The following is a 19,734-nucleotide window of genomic DNA, read 5'->3' as shown; positions in this document are numbered from 1 at the left end:
AAACTGATATATTTGACAAATTTTTAAAGTTAAGAGGTAAAAAGTATTTTAGTACTATTACGAGATTTAGTACCAAGTGACATAAATATTATATCTGACATCGTATAACGGGATTTCTTTCTTCTTTTTCTGATTCTGTGGTGAATATTTATTTGCCACATTGTTCTAAAAATTCAAAACTAATGTAAAACTAGACGTGTACATATAGCATGTGCCAGTGTCCGTAAAGAAATTAATAGCTGATAATGTCGTTGAATCATTAAATAATTGTAACAATGCAGCAATTTTGTAGCAAACAAAATTAATGATTCCTGTTTTAATATTTGCTACTGTATAAAGACAACACTTTTATATTAAAACAAAGTTGCAAATTATTTATGTAATGGAATTACATTTTTTTTATTTTTGAAGTAAAGAATCTTTGTGAAAGCAAATGAAAATTACGGTACAATGCGTTTAATACATTGTAACGTATTTATTATTTTCCAGGATTATGTTCCTTTGACTAATGCTTGTTTGTATTAATATGTTAACATTAATTAAATATAGAAAACAATATTAACAAATATATCTAAAAAAGCAGGATATTGCAAAATAGCGAAAAATCGTTAATCAGAATATCTTTGGACATCTATTTATTTAGATAGATATTTAAGAATATCCACTGTATATTTTTACTGCGTATGGATTTTCATGCTCTGAATAATCGCATGGACGGATACGTAGGGGGGAAACACGTGGAACAGGAAAATCGAACAATCGCGAGAAACGGGTTCTGAAGATTAGATATCCGGTGCCGAAAGCTCTTTGCTCTTGGACTTTTTCTCTTTCGTCTATATAGAACTCGATCTCCGAGTTTCACGGAGCTCATCAGTCGCCACTGCCGCCGTCGCGCCCCTCCGCCTCAGATCTCTCCCCTTAGACATCGCGGGTCTCTTATCAGCGACCTGCAGGTTATCACTGACGGTCGAAGGTTATGAATTAAAAGACGAAAAAAAAACGTCGGGAGGAGGGATAACAACCGCCATCGTCCCGTCGTCATCTCGGCTTCGAGAGTAGAGCGCGATCGCGACAGAGACAGAGAGGGGGGGGGAGGGGGGAGAGAGAGAGAGAGAGAGAGAGAGAGAGAGAGAGAGAGAGAGAGAGAGAGAGAGAGAGAGAGAGAGGGGGACAAAGACAGAGAGGGAGAAAGCCGTCTGTCGTCTTGTATATCTACCCTCGTACGGTGGAAATTTCGCTACGGGGGTGATTTTCTGCGGGGGATGGCCAGCCTCGTCCCTGCTTTAAACCTGATTGGATGCAGAGTTATCTCGCGCTGCGTTACTTCCGGATGATTGGTCGCTGCGGTCGTCATGACTACCTCACCACCACCGCCGCCGCTGCCGCCACCGCCACCGCCGCCGCCACCGCCGCCTCCACCTCCACCGCCACCCACGCGAGCCACCTCCGCGCGTAACTTCCTTCCCCGTACCCTTCCCCATTTTCCGCACCCTCGCATCCTTCGTCTCGCTCCCTTTCGGCCTCCTCTCGCGTTTGCTCCATGTTCGCTTGTACATTCGAATAACAGGTTGCACCTACGTGTGCGTGCGTGTACGTATGATTGTGTGGGTACGCGCATATATATAACGCAATTCTCCTCTCTCCGTATCTCCGCATTCTCGCCGAATCACGTGCGAAGACCGTCTTTGATAGCTTCATCGGCTACTCTGGAATACATGACCGGACGCGTGTTTTCGAGGTCTTGAAATCGGTAGTTTGATCTTCGAAAATTTATATTTTCCATGAGATACATATGGCTGATCGCGATAGTTCTTGTCATTCTGAATATAGCAAACTATCTCTTTTGACGTAAAATTGAGAAATTTGTGAAAACTATGTTATATCAAACAAACTATATGCTAATTTTAACTGTTTCGATAACTTAAACGTATTCGTCGGTGTGTTATATTTTAGTGATCACCCAGGCATAAGACGTTAGATACGTATAAAATAACGATATAAGTCATTTTCATAAAATATATATATATTTTTTTTAAAGAACATAGTAATTAACTATTTTGGCACGAATTTATATATCTTCATTTTTTCAGTTTTTTCTTTCACGGGCATATGAAAGGAAAAACTGCAACAAAATCAAATTGCTTGACCTTTTAATATTTCCGTAAATTCTGTGTTTTGAATGACTCAAACAGACTTATGTTATTTCTTTCTACCGAACAGCTCATATAAATGCGGGGGAAATTTATCTGACTCTGACGACTGATAAAAAAAATCATGAAGAGAACGTCAAGTTCTCTCGTATCTCTTAAAAAAGAGGGAGAAAGAGAGAGAAAGGGAAAGGGAGAAAGAGAAACGGGCGCTCATCCGAACTCCTAAAAAATACACGCGTTGTCGATGCGAAACGTGCGCGCGCGAAAAGTAACGCAGCGCGGAAATCGCACTCGGGCCATTGAACATCAGCGTGGCTTGTAATTCGGCGCGCGGATTAATGGCGCGTACGCCTGCCGGATCGACGTTCTCGTTCCTCGCAGCGTCGTTCAACATGCTAATAACAGCGCGGCGTTCACGGCACCCGTTTGCGAATCGCTATGGGTAAGCGCTAACGCTAACGACTGCCGCGTCGAAAACAAAATTGACGACGGGTATGACTCCGGTGGTCTCGAACGTCCGCACGGCGAAATTCGACGTGCGGAATAACGAGACACTCTTACTCGGACGATAAATCTCGTCCGCACGGGACGAAATTGACTGTCACAGTCACAAACACGTCTCGTCCGTTACACTCTCTTTATCGTTTATTTACTTGAACGGAAGAAATCTTGTGCTGCGTAATTAATTTTATCTTTATTTCATATTAAGAAGGAAATTAAGGAAAGAGATAGCGTTGATTTGGCTTTTCATTCTCTTATATGAGCATATAAATAAAATATACGTTACGTAATTATTGAGAATATGTTTTAAAGCATATAATGTTATTTAATAGCATATACCTTATATAGCTTATAGCTTATAGCTTATAGCTTATAGCTTATATTATTTAATAACATATAACGTCTTGTGTCCTTCTTAAGATGAAACAACTTTTGTGCGAAATTTTTTGGTAGAAGGCGTAGAAAAAAAGACATTTAGGTGGGGACCTAAAAATAGTCCATCCCGCATATAAAGAATCGAATCATTTAACACATAACGTTATTTTGTTATTTAATTATTGAGACTAAATTCAAATCGAGATATACATAGTGAATCGAATTTGAATGTCTCTTTCAAAATCCTGCGAGAGAGAAGGATTTTAAGGAAATATAATTTTCACAAATCCATTGCCCAAAATTAAAATGAATAGGTAACTCACCGATCGATGCGCAGCAGCGGAGTTGTAACACTGCGTTGATCTGTAACATACACAAATACATCCACGTTAAAGCAGTGTAATTAATATTTAAAAAAATAATGATTGCACGCGTTAAATTGTTAAATCGTATTTTTAATAAATATTTTATCTTAAATACTAATACGAAAAATGATCACGACCGCTGTTAATTGCTGTATATTTCCATTAATTTGTTCGCATAATTTAATCTGTAGAAAATTTATCACGGTATTACGACCGCGCGAATAAGTGAGACGCGACGTTCCGCGTTCGATCGATATAAATCTTTTTTCGCATGCTCACAACGTTGGCGTTCGAACTCGGCGGCCGCGGCGCGGCGTTACACTAATGTTAAACCTTAAATAATATTGCAGGCGAATCAACTCGTGCCTGAGAATTTTAGACGAAATCCATTACGCCAGAGCAAATAATAAACGAGTAACATAACAGTTACTCACCTCACGGTTGCTCCGCCGTTGCCCGATGCCTCCCCCAGGCCCCCTTTTCCTCTCCTCGCTCCTCCACCGATGTCGCATCTCTGTCGGCGCACTCACTCGCTCGTTCACTTGACTCGTATATGCGTGAAAATATCGTCACTTATGATCGCGCGACACTTTCGACACTTTCGACACTTTGCACGGCACTCCCGGTATTAATCTCGCGACGCGACGCGTACTTAATTACACGGCGACGGAAGAATTGCGGCGGAAAAGCTACGAACGAAGCTATGCGATCCGCTCGACGTCCGTCGATGTCCCGCAGCCCCCGCAGGTATAGATGCTAATAACATGGCGGAGAGAATACCGTAAATCGCGCGGCCAACTTCACTCGCCACTCTCGCACTCTCGCCCGGAGCAACCGTCGCGGTCGGCGTCGCGAGTCGCGAGGACGCTACACTTGCTGCTTGTCAGGCGATTTTGGTTAACTGCAATTAAATCATCGATTTATGAACATACGCATTCGTGTCTATCTCCCACGATCGCCAAATATCAAAACATGATTAAATACAAAGTTAAATACGTACGTTAATAGAGATTGCGATCTGTGATCGTTAATTAAACACGTCGCGGCATTACTCCGATATTCGTACGCTCGTATTCTTTATCCGTGTTCCGAAAACGACAATGCCGTCGCCGAAGCCGCGCGACACGCCGCGCCGCGAGACGCGAGCGGCCGGCGGCGAATCAAGTTGACGGTTGAGAAAAGCGAGATCGATTAGGCCCGGTCTACAATCAGTCGTATATCGGAGTCGGATGTCGCAACGTAGCCGATGGTCCAATGAGAGAATTTCTTTTTCGGAAACGAATTTTCCTCATTGGACCATCGGCTACGTTCCGACATCCGACTCCGACATACGACTAATTGTAGACCGGGCCTTAGGGCCGGTCTACATTCAGTCGTATGTCGGAACAGAGAGAAAGATGAGAGTGGTCATGCCCGCGCATTTTTTGGAACGCAACCGATGGTACAATGAAAGAATTCCTTTTTCAAAAACACAAATTTTCCTTATTGGACTGTCGGCTGCGTTCCGACAAGTCTGTATTGTCGAACGCGATATACCTAGCTCGTGTCCGTATAAATTCCGCGAAGCACACGTATTAGGGCCGGTTTCACCATATCCGATTAACTGTAACCTTCGATTAAACTCACTCTTCATCTCTTTCTAACTGTCCCCCTTAGAAAGAGACGAAGAGTGAGTTTAATCGAAGGTTACAGTTAATCGGAGATGGTGAAACCGGCCCTTAGAAAGAGATGAAGAGTGAGTTTAATCGAAGGTTACAGTTAATCGACGTTGGTGAAACTGGCCCTTAGCTAATCATTCGATGTATCACAGACTACGTTTACATGACACCGTTAATCGGGTTTTATAACATCGGTAGTTGTCAGGAAGACCAATCGTAATCATTCTTCAGAAGAATGGAATAGCTGTGATTGACCGGCCTAAGAACTACCGATGTTATAAAACCCGATTAACGGTGCCGTGTAAACGTAGTCACAGTTTTCTGTAATGTGTAATCTGAAACGCCGGCTCGGCGATTCATACGTTACTCCGCGACGCGATCCGAGATCCGAGAGCAAAGACGAGGTCGCGGGCGTCGCGGCACACGAGTAATAGGGATAGAGCGGGAGTAAAGTAACTAGACACACCGAGACGCGTACCGTGCTAGTCACTCTACCCCCCCTCCATCATGTTTACAGCAAAGTCGCGGCGCGGCGCCCGCGTCACGCGACCTCGTCTTGGAATTTATTGACTCTCGGATCGTAGATCGTTGCGCGGAGTAACGTACGTACTACGTATCGTCGGACTCCGTTTTCAGATTACGGAAAACTGTTATATATATGTGTGTGTGTGATATATGTGGCATCGAATGTGTATTTAATACATGTACTTGGCGAAATTTATACCGATATCGAGGTATATCGCGTTCGATAATACTGACTTTAGATAACATTCTTTCGAATTTCGCTTTTCTCAACCGTCAACTTGACTCGCCTCTCGCGTCTCGCGTCTCGCGTCTCGCGTCTCGCGTCTCGCGTCTCGCGTCTCGCGTCGTGGCTTCGGAGTGAATTTATCGTCGTTTTCGGAACACGGATGAAAGATACGAGCGAATCCTAAATCGAGTAACGCCGCGACGTGTTTAATTATCGATCACAGATCACAGTCTCTATTAACGTCTTACGTTTAACCTCGTATTTTATCGCGTGATTGGTTTTGATATTTGGCGATCGTGGGGGATAGACAGTGTTCATAAATCGATAATTTAATTGCAGTTAACTAAAATCGTTTGACAAGCAGCAAGTGTAGTGTCCACGCGACGGTTGCTCCTAGGTGGCGAGTGAAGTTGGCCGCGTGATTCACGAAATTCTCTCCGCCATGTTAGCGTCTACCTGCGGGACATCGACGGGCGTCGAGCGGATCGTATGCTTTTCCGCCGCAATTCTTCCGTCACCGTGTAATTAAGTACGCGTCGCGTCGCGAGATTAATACCGGGAGTGCCGTGCAAAGTGTCGAAAGTGTCGAAAGTGTCGCGCGATCATAAGTGACGATATTTTCACGCATGTACGAGTCAAGTGAACGAGGGAGTGAGCGCGCCGTCAGAGATGCGACATCGGAGGAGGACCGAGGAGAGGAGGAGGAGGCCTGGGAGGCATCGGGCAACGGCGGAGCGACCGTGAGGTAATTGTCATTATTTGTTTATTATTTTGCTTATCCGTGGCGAATTCCGCTACTTTCCAAGTTTAACTTATCGGTGCAATTTCGTCGGAGTTGAATCTCCGGCTTATGCGAGAAGATGCGAGAAGAAATATTATACGTCGCGAACATCGCGTGTCTCTCTTATTCGTACGGTCGTGATATTACTTGCACGATTTTTCGCGAATTAATTATGCGAACGAGTTAATGCGGAAATGTGCAGCCACTTGCGGCGACCGCGATCGTTTCTTGCATTTGCATTTTAAAGTCAGATATCTGTTAAAGTAATGTTTTAACAATTTAACGGGCGTAATATAATTATTTACTTCAAGTTTGATTATCTCTTGAACCCTGCTTTAATGTAAAAATATTTCTATGTTACAGATCGACGCAGAGTTACAACCTAGAACTCCGCTGTTGCGCATCGACTGGTGAGTTATTTTTTGTAATTTTTTTCTTCCCCCTCTATAACTTACACAATTAAAGATGGTCTATCTATATCTATTTGATTTATAGAAAATAAATCAAATTTGAGATTCTGTAACAAGTACGTATTGCACAGTGGAGAGTATTTATTTTTATTTCCTCCTTTTTCATATTTAAAAGCAGAGGTCCCTAGGACTAAGGACTCTATATAGCTGTCTTAGTTTGTAACATCCATAATTAAGGGTTGACATGATGACGGGTGCGTTTGCAGCCGACGCGACGGGCATTCGCTTGGATGGCAGAAACTGTGGCAAAAACAAATTCCGTGGGAGGGACAGACAAACGTGTCGGGTCGGTGCGACGAGGTCGATAATCGTCGCGAATCGAGCGTGGATAATGACAAGAGAGAGGACCCCGGGAACGATAAATCTCGACGGAACGACGTGACCCACGGACAATGGGTCGCGATGGGTCGCGATGGGTCGCGATGGGGCGTGACTACGTCGCGCGGGGCCCGTTTCTCGTTTCCGTCGTGCCTCGTCGATGCGCGATGGAGATGTCAGGCATTGTGCGATTCGTCGCGGACCGCTGTCTACTTCTGGCCCGCGTTGTATTCGCGAGCCGTACTGGCCCTAGCCCTAACTGCCGGACGTGTTTGTCGCGATTATGCGTGCATGCCGGGCTGTGTTACCGGCGCGTGTTACGCGCGGTCGCAATGACTATTTCTTCATTGATGCTGGCGAGAACTCTCGAGAGCGAGACGAATGTGTGACTTACGGTGACGAACGGGATCGACGATGACTCGTATACTTAGGTATATCGGGAGAGCGATTCGTGATCGAGTCATCATAAGACAACAGCGTATATCCTTTTTTTTTATTTTTATTTAGTTAGACAAACAACGATATTTTCCTATAACAATTATAATATAATATAATTGCTATAAACGTCGTTCTTTTATTATAAATGTACCTTCTCTTAAGATGTTACAAAACTTTAGAAAATTCAAAAAATTAATAAAAATTTCTTTTGCTTTCTACTAATTTAAAATTATAAAAATTGAATATAGATTAATAATTGTAACTAAATCGTTAAAAAATAGAAAATTTATACATTTTAAGACTTTAAACGTCCTTTTATCCAAACGTTTTGTGTTTTGAAATGTGCAGGCCACGAATAATTCAAATACGGTTTATTTGATCAATTTGAAGTTTTTAAATAACATTTTTTTAAATATTCCGCATTATTTCACTGAGGCTTTTTCGTTTTTAATGTTTTTAATAAATTATAACAAAAAAAGAAAAATTTGGATATGTTGTTCGTGAAAAATAAAAATTTTTAATAATTCTCTCCGTGAATCAAAAATGACGACTGTAAAGTTAAAAAAAAATGTATAGGTATACTTGTTTATTTGAGATCATTTACCGAAACTAAAATTTTGGTCATGCAACGCGAACGGACTACAGTGACTTTATTTAGGAAGCTATTATTGTTCATTGTTTCAGTAATTTTATTATAATTTTATTATTAAAAGATTATTTTTTCAAGAAAAAAAAACACTATTTATCTATCTTGTTAGATAAATATCTTACCTATATAGTGTTAAAATTATTCTATTTTTCGATTCGCTATATACTCCTACAACCCCTTAATTTTTTAAATACTTTAAATTCTTACAATTAAAATATTCAGTTAATTAAAAATCTCGATATGAATTATCTAACGATTCTTGAGAATAACAGCCGAAAGGAATTGCAAACATTTTCTGTCCGCAATATTCTTTTTTTTTTTTTAGTCTCGCGGTACTTAAGAATATCCTTGCACGTGTTTGTTACATGCTCGCATTCACCACGTAAGAGAATGTCACAGTGCTCGATTTCATTAACGTCTGCCGAGCTACGAGCTCGATCGTTGATCAGTTGTAGTTAGGGATCGTGTGTATCTTGTATTACCATTACGAATATTTGCCTCGACACCTTCTTGCTTCGGCACGATTCTGTCATTTCCATGAAAAGTTACTCTCGTAAGACGACTTATCGCGCACATACACACACTGGACGCGAATAAAGTTTACTGTTTAATTTTCATACTTGTTAATTTTCGTATTTAAATCTGTAAAAATCAAGTATTTGATGTAAAAAATATAATTAAAGTGGAGGACAATTTGAGTATGCAGTTTCGCAAAGAATCTATTTATATTAGAACAAAAAATATCACAGATGTACAAGATAACAGATTTATTGTCTCCTTGAGACAATATAAAAAGTTGTCTCAGAACTATAATAATGTCGAGTAAATTAAAGCAATAGGAATTCAATGAAGATTAAAATTAAGCTGATAAATTACTCTCTTGTTATAGCTATTAAATACCGTAAGTGTCATAATTGTTAGTCATTATTTCGCAAAATTACTCTTCCTGTCAATATAAACTCACTCTCTGTTATAATACGTTTGACTTTCGAAATAAATCTTTCAACAACGTTCATGATTATCGTGCGAAGCAAGAAAATCTAAGAGTACACGAACGAGGCGACACTCTAAGAATGAGAAATTTGTCGTCGGCGTCGGGAGGGTGAGCCACCCAGAAGCGTAATATTACCCCGAGAACTCAGGGGAAGCCTCCGCTGCTCACGGACGAGACGGACGATGGACGGATCTCGCGACGGAGCGAGCCATAGGCATCCCGAGGCACAAAAAGTTCGTTGTAGAGTATTGGATGACCCGACGTCGACCGGTCATGCACCAGACCGATCGAGATACTTTATACGAAGCTGCGATATTTTCCAAGCAGGCGACAGACGACGAGCGATGAGAAATGGACCACCGTGAAGCACCGAGAATCCGAACGCGCGCACCTATGCGCTGTGAAAGTTTATCATTATTAAGACCAGAATTACACGAACGAAGAAGTGCGAAAACATTTATAATATTTTTGAAGGGAAGAGGATATAATTAGACAGAGATAGATGGGAAACTTATTTAAATCCTGAAATCTTTAAGAATCATGAACAAAAGGATAAAACGAAAATTAAAAGAAAATAAATATCGTGATCGATATAATTAATAATTTTATAACAGTACTTTATAATACACGAGTTTTGACACACGGCTTTGTAATAATTTTAATGCTACAACTTTGTGAGCTCCGCTCACAGTAAATTTTATGTACCACTGAAGATGATCTCAAGATCGAAACGTTTGGCTTAATAGATTATCATCTCCAAGAATAAGTACTTTTATCTGATATGACGACAGTTGGTTTTTATGTATAGTGTAGATTACACATATATGTTTTGACAATATAGTATTTAATTTAGTTACGAATTTAATATATTAGGCTCCATGATCCGATAATTTTATATTTTCCCTTAAATTCAATTCAGAACGAGCCTCTGTTTCATAGTTTAATTTTAATCATTTTGAATTAATAATTTATTAATAGAATAGTTTTCACTATTGAGTCATTGGTAGATCGAATTGATAGATAGAAAATTTAAGAGATATAATAATAAGATAACGATAAAGTTGATATTCTTAAAATAATATAAAAAATAAAACATGTGATAATAAATTTCGAGAAATACCGCTACAAGATTCTGTAGAGAGAAGAAAAGACAAGCTTGGCACATTCCGATACTTGCGAGTTACTCGCTTAGACGAAAGCGAATGTACTTAAAATTCTTCAACGCAACGTTTTATTCTTGTAGCAGCACGTCTTATGGCGTACTTAACTCGCTGCGCGGATGAACAGAATCAAACGTGGCGCGTGTAAAAGAGCCGATGTAAATCCCGAAATACTCTTGCGCGTCTTTCGTCGTGCGAATGGTCGGGGCTAATTATATCGCGCGAGGGCTCGAGCACTTAGCACTGTCTCTAATTACATTTCTCGTTTCTTCACTTTGAAATTGAATTGCTACACATCGGGAGAGAGCGGCCGCCTCTTCTTTTTCTTCTTTGTCGCTTTAAGGGCGGAGGGGACGACATGTTGGTTCGTTTGAGGGCCTTTATTTCGAGTTACGTTTTGCCACCACTCTAACGGTACGCACACCCTCGCGCCGGTTATCCCCTAGCGGGCGCAACGATGCCGAGAACGCGACGTATTTACGTGTGCTTACGTCACAGACCTGAGACTCGAGACGAGACTTTGACGCGTCGCATCTGCGGTTACCCAAGAACACCCCGTGGTGAGATATCGTGAAAATAAGCGGAGGACTTTGCGCTAGGTACTCTTAATCCCTTCGCACGCTGCGAAGGGTGCGGAGAGACACGTTCGGTAACGCGATTTCGAGTGGAGCCCGGGATTTTAAATCCGGAACTTACCCATTCAAAGACACCCCCTCAAGCCTCTGCGACTCCCCTCCCCCCCCCTCTCTCTCTCTCTCTCTCTCTCTGTCCCTCCCGATCCGCGTGTTTCACGGGGTGGTTCTCGAGCCGAGCGTTTCAGATGCATTTGAAGCGACGAGCATTGAGGCTGTTCTCATTTACTGTGTGTTCATCATTACTCAAGCTTCTAGACATATTTCGATGGTCTACAAATACGTAATTTTAGTACGAACGGAAGGCATGAAAGGAACGTATGTTGTGATTTCTAAATAGAAATAGCACGGTTGTTCAATATCGCAGAGCATGTTTTTTCGCTTATAAATCATTATGAAGCGTTTATTATATGCATGTATAATATACATTGTATATTCACATAATGACTATATATGTATTTATATATGCATATTTAATCCCTATTATATAATCCGCAAGCTCGAGGATCATCTGTGTGCATGGAGTAGCACAAAAAAAAACGAACTATCGTACCTATCTGTAATAAGGGACGGATTTTAATACCCTTCAAAGAGGGGTACTCGATTTTAATCCTCCCTTATCCCACACGTTTTCCACGCTCTTTCTCTTTTCCTCCCTTCGTTCGATCCCCGGACCACGATTCGTCCTTTTCGCTCTTTCATATCGCGACTCGGGCCTTTTGTCACTGACGACACGAATCCCACAACAGCGACCGAAAGTCTTCATTGTGATTTCTCGCGCGACACATCCGCCCCCACGCTCGCGCGATCCCTCTTCAGCTTTATGTGGGAAAACCCTCGACGTCGTTTCTTGAATCTCTCGGGAAGCGGTCGAATGGCGTTCTCCTCGCTTTCGGTCCATGCGAGAGACAGGTGGCGGATACTTTGGCTTTTTGGCTACTCGCGTCGTTTCACGTCACAATGGACCGCTTCTCTCCTGCGTGCCTCGCGAGTCTCTCGCATACAATCGCATGAAACGGATAATGAGGCGCGATCTTGATCGCGTTAAAAGCGTTACAGAATTTGAAAAATGAAAACACGTCATTTATTAAAATTAGTTTGTCAGCACATCTTTAAAATTAATGGTATGAAGGTAATACAAGATTTAATGGACTGTAAAACGTAGTAGTCTATATTTCTCACATTGTAATAAATAGGATTTGCCAATTCTTAACAAAAAAGATGATTAAGTTTTTTATTGTATTTAAAAAAAAAACGCAATATAATTCCCGTTTAAACAGTTCGATCTCCACGATAGGCGTCAACTTTATGCTTTAATTTCGGGATTTGCGATTTTTCAAAACATAACTTTAAATTACAATGACAAAAATGCCACGTACGAGCATCTCAGACATAAGAATAAGATATATACCTGACTCTTTTATATTTAAATTATTTAATAAGTTATACATAGTCGTCGTAGAGATCGTATTATGATAAACAAATATATTGTTGAGTGCGAATTGCCAGCTGCTGGACCGAATAAACACAATGACGTTTAAAATCAAAACCGCGCATGCATTGCATTAATCTCTCCTTCATCATTCCCGCATAACTGTCAGAATTTTTTGAGAAAGTAAAAAGATCCCGTCAAAAGAAATAAAAGATTAGCTTCTTAACTCCAGCAAGAGCGCCGAGTGCGACGCGATGAAATTTCCGTTGACTTGCCGAAGAGTGGTGTGAAATGAGAGAGAAGCGCGGACCGACTACACGAGCTAATAGTAGCCGGCATCGATATACACGGATACGTGGATGATCGATACGTGGCCCGGGAAAACGCGCGTTCCAGCTTCCAGCGTCCGGGGCCTTCGCATACCGGCCGTAGGGCAGCATCACGCAGAATGCTCCGTGGCATCTGGTCGAGAGTGCGAGCCGGGCATTGTGATTCGTGCATAGTTCGCATTTCGTCAGTACATTTTCGGACCTCCGCTCTCTGACCAGGAACATGATTAGTGTGCGCACACTTGACCTGGCCGACCCATTGTGCCGAAGAGGGAAGGGGAATCGAGAAACACTATTATACCGATACTACCGCACACACGGAGGCCTCCCATTATTCGATGCTGCCGAAATACGCGCGGGGGGTGCCGTCCTGGTTCTCCGGCTTTATTACAATCTTTCTCGACAGTTCTCGTACAAACGTACACGTGTCTTTGACTATGCAAAATTGTCGGAAACGATCATATGGGATTTAGGAGAATATTTTAGGGGAAAGATTGTTATATGTGTGTATTATTGCCTTCATGGGGCTGAGAGTGTTCGGTAAGGGCAATTCGTAAAATCAAAAAAACGGTTAAGATTTTGTTCGAATGTAAAATCGTCCGGTTAATATTATTTCCTTAGAAGGCGAAATGACAATTTGTAAGAAAATTCTATTTCTTTTCTAATATGATATACAACCTAATATAACCTCACCGTTAAAAAAAATTTTTTAATACCTCAGAAATCAAAATTGGAGTATTTTAGACAGAAATTACTACTATTTCCGCATAAAAACGTAATTCGGCTGTGATATAAGCGTCGTTTAAAAGAGGAGAGTCGCCGCGTGAATTCCAGAGACAAACGAGCCGTGGCCGAAGACGTTATCGGGGTAATTTTCGCAGGGCTCGCAGTAAACTACCGAAATGATGGATCGAGCCAGGAGCGGAACGAAACGCGACGGCCATGCCGCGCCGTTCGGGAGGAGAGATCGGTAATGTGTGTGAAATTTTTGAAAGCCACACGGTAAGCGCGATCTCTCGCTCGGCCGTTCGTCGACATGGGGGTGTTCGGGTTAGGTGCACACGTTGCTCCGACAATTTATGGCGTTCTGCGTATCTCTTCGTCACGCGCGCGTTACGCGCCCTCCTGCGCACCTATGACCTCTTCCTCTTTCCCTCCCCTCTCTCTCTCTCTCTCTCTCTCTCTCTTTCTATCTTCATCTCGCCCTCTCGGTGGTGCGTTCACTACCCTTCGCGCGCCTCGCCCCCTCCTCATCGTCCTCTCGTCGCTCCCTCTCGGTCCGGCTGCCGAAATCGCGTCAGCATTTAGCGTGCAGTATATTAGGCGAAATACAGGCGGATATCCTCTCACGGGCCATTACTGTTACCTTTGATCATCGCATGACCGGAGAGTGGTTAACGCTGCGTCATCAGAGCATGAATTTCTCTCTATCTGCCCGGTATAATTTACAATCCGTGCAGCGGCGGCCCTCTCGCCGACCAAGTCCATACTTGCTCGGAACCCCCTAGACAACAACCCCTCTTTCCCTCTTTCTTATCATCCCCATAATCGCTTTTGAACACACACACACACACACAAAACAGCACCGCTTAGCTCTTCATTTCTTCACTTCCATATGCTCTCTTAAAAGGTATCTTTATCGATTCATGTATTAGATCGCGAAAACACATTAAGCTTAAATATTGAGCTTTGGAAGAAAAGTGATAATAAATTGAATCTTAACAGAGTTGATGAAATGCGAAAGTTATTTTATTTATTAATAATTACAAGTTTCTAAGAGAAATAAACGTTACATTTACATTTAAATTTTTAAGTATAAGCGTCAAGTTAGATAACTTATAAATATAGATAGAATTTTTTTTAATTCATTAGATACTTTTTCAGAGCAGTTAATAAAATTTCCAGAAACAAGACTATAAATTTTTGTACCACATAACGCCATTGTACATAAGATGTAAGTAGACGCGTAAATTGTTGGTGCGGGTAAGTTGCACTGTATTTCTTCGAACGGCGACTCTCTCGAGGCGTATGAGTATGTGGGCAAAGGGCAAATTTTTAAAAGTAAAGTTACGCGCGATTGTTCGGGCGGTTTCGGTGACCAGCCGAAAGCAGCCTGTTGCATGCCCGGCATCGGGGCTGCTGACGTCACTTCCACCACCGTGTACACACCCGAACGTCGAGTGGCGGGCGTCTCGGTGGGGAGATTCCGAGCGAGCCAGGGGCGTTGATAGGGGGATACGAGGGACGAGAGGGCAGCGGGGAACGTAACGCTCTCGGAGGGCGTGCTTGACAAAGGCGTGGTTACCGTGTCCCCACCCAACAATAAACAAGCGACTCTGACGTTAATTTGTTTGTTTTGCCCTTCTCTACCTGGCTCTTTCTCTCGGCGCTTCGCCACTCTCCCTCCCTCGTTCTTCTCCTTCTCTCTCCGTTGAGTCTTCTTGTTTTTCTCTTCAACTCGTTCGGTTACCTGCTTGTCCGGGAATGTGAAAATATTTCAGCAAACTAGATTACATTTAAAGGAATGTTGGAGAACCACATGGAAAGTGGAATCAAATAGTTATGGAATTTTTCAAATTACATTATTATGTATACATATAGTATATACTTTTAAATATACATATATGTATTATTTTAATTTATATATCTATATTATTATTATTTTAATAAAATATGCAAGATGTTAAATAACTTTTCTTAAAATTTTATTATTCACATGATTATTAGCATTTTTAGATAATGTTGAATAACACTAAGATATTTGTTTCAATTGTAAATAAATTTTATAATGTGACAAAATGATAAATGACCCTTGTTTGTGGAGACGAAAATAACGTTACATGCAATTAGAATCAAGAAATAGTACAAATCAATTTCATTTTAGTTAGCGCTAAAGTGCATTTTATATTTTTTAAAGTGTATAAAGTGATTTATAATTCAGTAAAGTAATTATCTCGCCAGATGTTCCTTATCATAATTTTGACCACGACTTACTCTCGTACAACCGAGCATAAGCTAGCAATGAAATAAGTGATATTGATATAATAACAATTGCGCAAAGCTACAATCGATTCTTCATTTTTTTCGAAGGTAGACCCAAACTTCGCAAATAGCGTTATCGCGACGACGCGACGTGTTCGAGGACAGACGCGCGAGAATCGGTAAATAATAACTTCTTTCTGCTCTTTGCTTTGTTGGCTCCGCCACCAAGAGCCACGCTATTCTCGGGTTTGTTCAAGTGGCGATGGAGAATCATCGGATAGACGAGCACCGAGTCGATAACAGGCTCGTTAAACGTATACTGGATGAAAATAGTTGCATATCTGTCTTATGTTTGTTGGGAGAACGGTATCGATATGCGAAGAGATCAGAAATTCAAATTGATATTTAAAATAAACCCAGAGAGTCGGAAAGAGAGACAAACAATAAAATATACAAAACAAATTCGGCACAATATATCTCAGAGTCACTTCACTGATATTTGTTAAATATTATATCTTTAATTGCTAATTTAATATTATTACTTATTCTAGAATTTCATACATCTCTGTGTACTTATACCTATATGTATATTAATGTATACGATCTTGTATATGATCATGTGTAATCTTTGTATATTATTAATGGTGAGTCACATATCCCCGTACATATAAATTATTATTATTGTTATTACTATTTTTTGTTATTTTAATTATATTAAAAGTCTAGACTTGTATAGCATTGCTGATAATTTGTCTCCTTGACGTGCAATTTCTATACTTTTGCTTCCATGTATAATATTTTATATCATTTGCCTTTCAATGAAGTTATTATTATCATTATTATTAAGAAAATACAAAAAATGAAACATAGTAAAAAATGTTTTATATTTGAGAAATCGGAATAAGCCGCTTAGTTTAAGAGTAGAACTACTTTGAAGAGATATGAAGTGGATTGAGACGCCGAGATAAACTAATGCGATATCGAGAAATGCAATGTCAGCTTACTTTTTGAAGTTCTGCTTGCGTTCTATATTTTATTTTTTAAGTAAACAATTGATATCGAATTAATTCTTGTATTCTTGTTTTTGTCTAATATTTTTTTGGTTTTAAAACTTCCGCGCGAGAATATGCAGACTCGACACAGACATCTTACATAATTAATTCATTAAAACGCGGTAATTAGCAACAACGGTTTGGTCAAGAGCAGGCAGGTGTAAACGAGGATAATTGCGTCTCACCTAACGTCATCGTGCTTTTGTAGCGCGCCACTCTACGTATAAAATTGGTTGGAATCGATCTTAAGAGCCCTGCCCGAGTGCCGGAGGGATGCTCGGAAACGGGGAACGACTTGACCTTGGCTGGATTCACGCGTAGCTGAGCTAACGCAAAATCGAAACGCGTTACTTCCACCGCGTGGATCTCCTAAAGCCGGGTTCACATCGTGACCTGCAGCGGCGGCTCTTCGGATTCTGGGATATCCGCGAATGCGATTGCGCGCGCAGATCCGCAGGTCCCGGATGAAAAAAAATCATTAAAAATTTGTCGAAAACTACTTCTCCATAATATTTGCAGCACGCAAACTGAGATGATAATAAATCAATGATAACTCGATAATAAAGTGTGATAGTAAAGAGGCTGCGTAAGCAAATTTATAAAGCGTTGGAAACTCAACTATATAATAAGCTATTTCATTAAGGATTTTATCAACCTTAATCAACTTTAATATGAAGCTAGACTGTCCGTAAGGTTAGGTCTGATTAATGCTGATGAAAGCAAGCATAATACTGTTTTAATATAAAAGTCTTATTTTTAATTACTTTTAATACTATAAATAAGATAAACTTGTTTACTTACACAACACTACTTTCAAACTGTACAGCGTTCTACAAGAATATCGTATTAGAACGTGTAGCCTATAGCTTTGTTTCGACCAAGGTTTCTTTAGCAATCAGCAAGAAGAGCAATCAATTTATTAAAATATGAAAAGGTACTTAACAAGTAGTATTAACAAATAGAGAATCTACTTCATTGCTGCTGAATTACTCCGAGCATCTGTTGAAACTTGTTTTCATTTCGTGACCGTTATCTTCGCCGAAGTTTTCGCGAAGTGCGAAGATAACTTGAGCAAACTTCTCTGAGTTTCTTATGGCGCAAATCGCACCACGGTTGACCTTCGTAACTCGTTCAATTCTGTTTGATCGGGTTCGCGTGACACGATCATCTTACGTGATCTTGTTTTAATTTATGCAATTCTTTAATCAATATTTCTCGCAAATTCGGCAACTGATAAACTTACCTATTATTAAACTGTTATCAAGTCTGGAACGAGGTCGATATTTCTTTTTTGGAAATTAAATCGACATTGCTTTCTCACGAATATCGAGAAAATCAAGAGATATATAAGACATAAAAATATCATGGGATAAGAAAAGAGAGGAAATTAAATTTCAAGATGCAAAGATTTTACTTATTAGTATAGGTAATAAGAGATCATACATTTAAGTTATATCTCTTGATTTAATATTGCAGGTACTTATATACACGTTTTTGTAACTTTTTATCGCTTTATATTTAATTTGTTTTTCATTTACATGTGTTAACAATGCAATTGCAGAAATATTTAGAATGTGTAATGCATCTTTACGCTTTATTGTTATACCGTGAAAAATCGTGAACGTTATATGGATAATATGGATATGTATTCATTTTCTATATCTCATCTCTGAACGGAATATGTACATTGATTTTCCATATGATAGAAGCAAATCTACCTGGTTTTTTATCTTTTTCTGAAAGTTGTTCATTGTAGTTACTTCTATACAAAGAAATAAACGGTTTAAATTCCAATAAAACAAATGTCCCGAACAAATGTCGTTATTCGAGTTTCTCAAAACGTCTTCGATAAATCAATATATAAAAGCATTCGCTCCACTTTCTTCGTACGACCCATTACATACCTCGTTTCGTCCGAAAGCGACGTAAGTCAGTTACCAAGTTGCGAAGATCGATAGATACCACATTAGGTACTTTATTTCCGTATCCCAATTGAAAGTCACGGTACCTTCAGAACTTGGACTCCAAACTATAATCGCTTTCAGAATAAACAGCTTGAGTCTTGTGTCTCAATACATTACAAGTTTCCGTGTGAAACGAGCTTGCGGCCCTACGCATCGCGTCGACAAGGGAGTGGATGCATCCACCTCTACCCTTCCCTCATCCCCCGTCCCGCGAGAAAGACCGTAGGGACACATCGAGGCATAGAGAGAGGGTGAATCACCCCCGCGCGCGCCTGACGTACTCTGGCGTGCATAACACCCACGGTCGGTCGGTCCACGCGTGACTAGATACCGCTTTGCACGCGTAGGGGACAAACGCCAATTATATTTTAATATCCCTCCGCGCGAGAGACGTGCCTTTCCCCAGCTTTCGGAGTGCGAGCGATGCGAAATTCCGACGACGTAAAGCCCGCGCTTCTCTCGTTTCTCTGGAATTCGTCTCCCGTCTGTCACGAAAATCGGTGAAAATTCAAAGATATTTTAAACGAGAGATAGACAGAGGATAAATAGCAAATAGCTAGTATAATAGATTAAAAGCTCTAATAAATTAAGAAACCTTGAAAAACTTCGGAGGAGCTCTCTATAAGAGTACAATAGTCATTTGAATTTTGCTACTTTTTCTTTTTACGTATACAATATGCTCAAATTTGTTTTGTAAAAATCAGAAAAATGCGAAAAGAAAAAATTTTAAACG

General features: G+C 40.6%; 1 protein-coding gene across 1 annotated transcript in view; it reads left to right on the top strand.

The window, feature by feature from the left end:
- LOC139776922 (paired box protein Pax-6) overlaps positions 1-19,734 on the top strand; it is a 354,486-nt gene that overhangs the window by 246,597 nt on the left and 88,155 nt on the right. The window lies entirely within an intron of this gene.

This window comes from Temnothorax nylanderi, unplaced genomic scaffold (genome assembly GCF_030848795.1).
Source record: "Temnothorax nylanderi isolate EJ_2023f unplaced genomic scaffold, tnyl_v1.0 TNYL_tig0132_pilon, whole genome shotgun sequence".
Lineage (NCBI taxonomy): Eukaryota > Metazoa > Arthropoda > Insecta > Hymenoptera > Formicidae > Temnothorax > Temnothorax nylanderi.
Note: the sequence above shows the minus strand (reverse complement) of the source record. Positions and strands in the feature narration are given on the sequence as shown.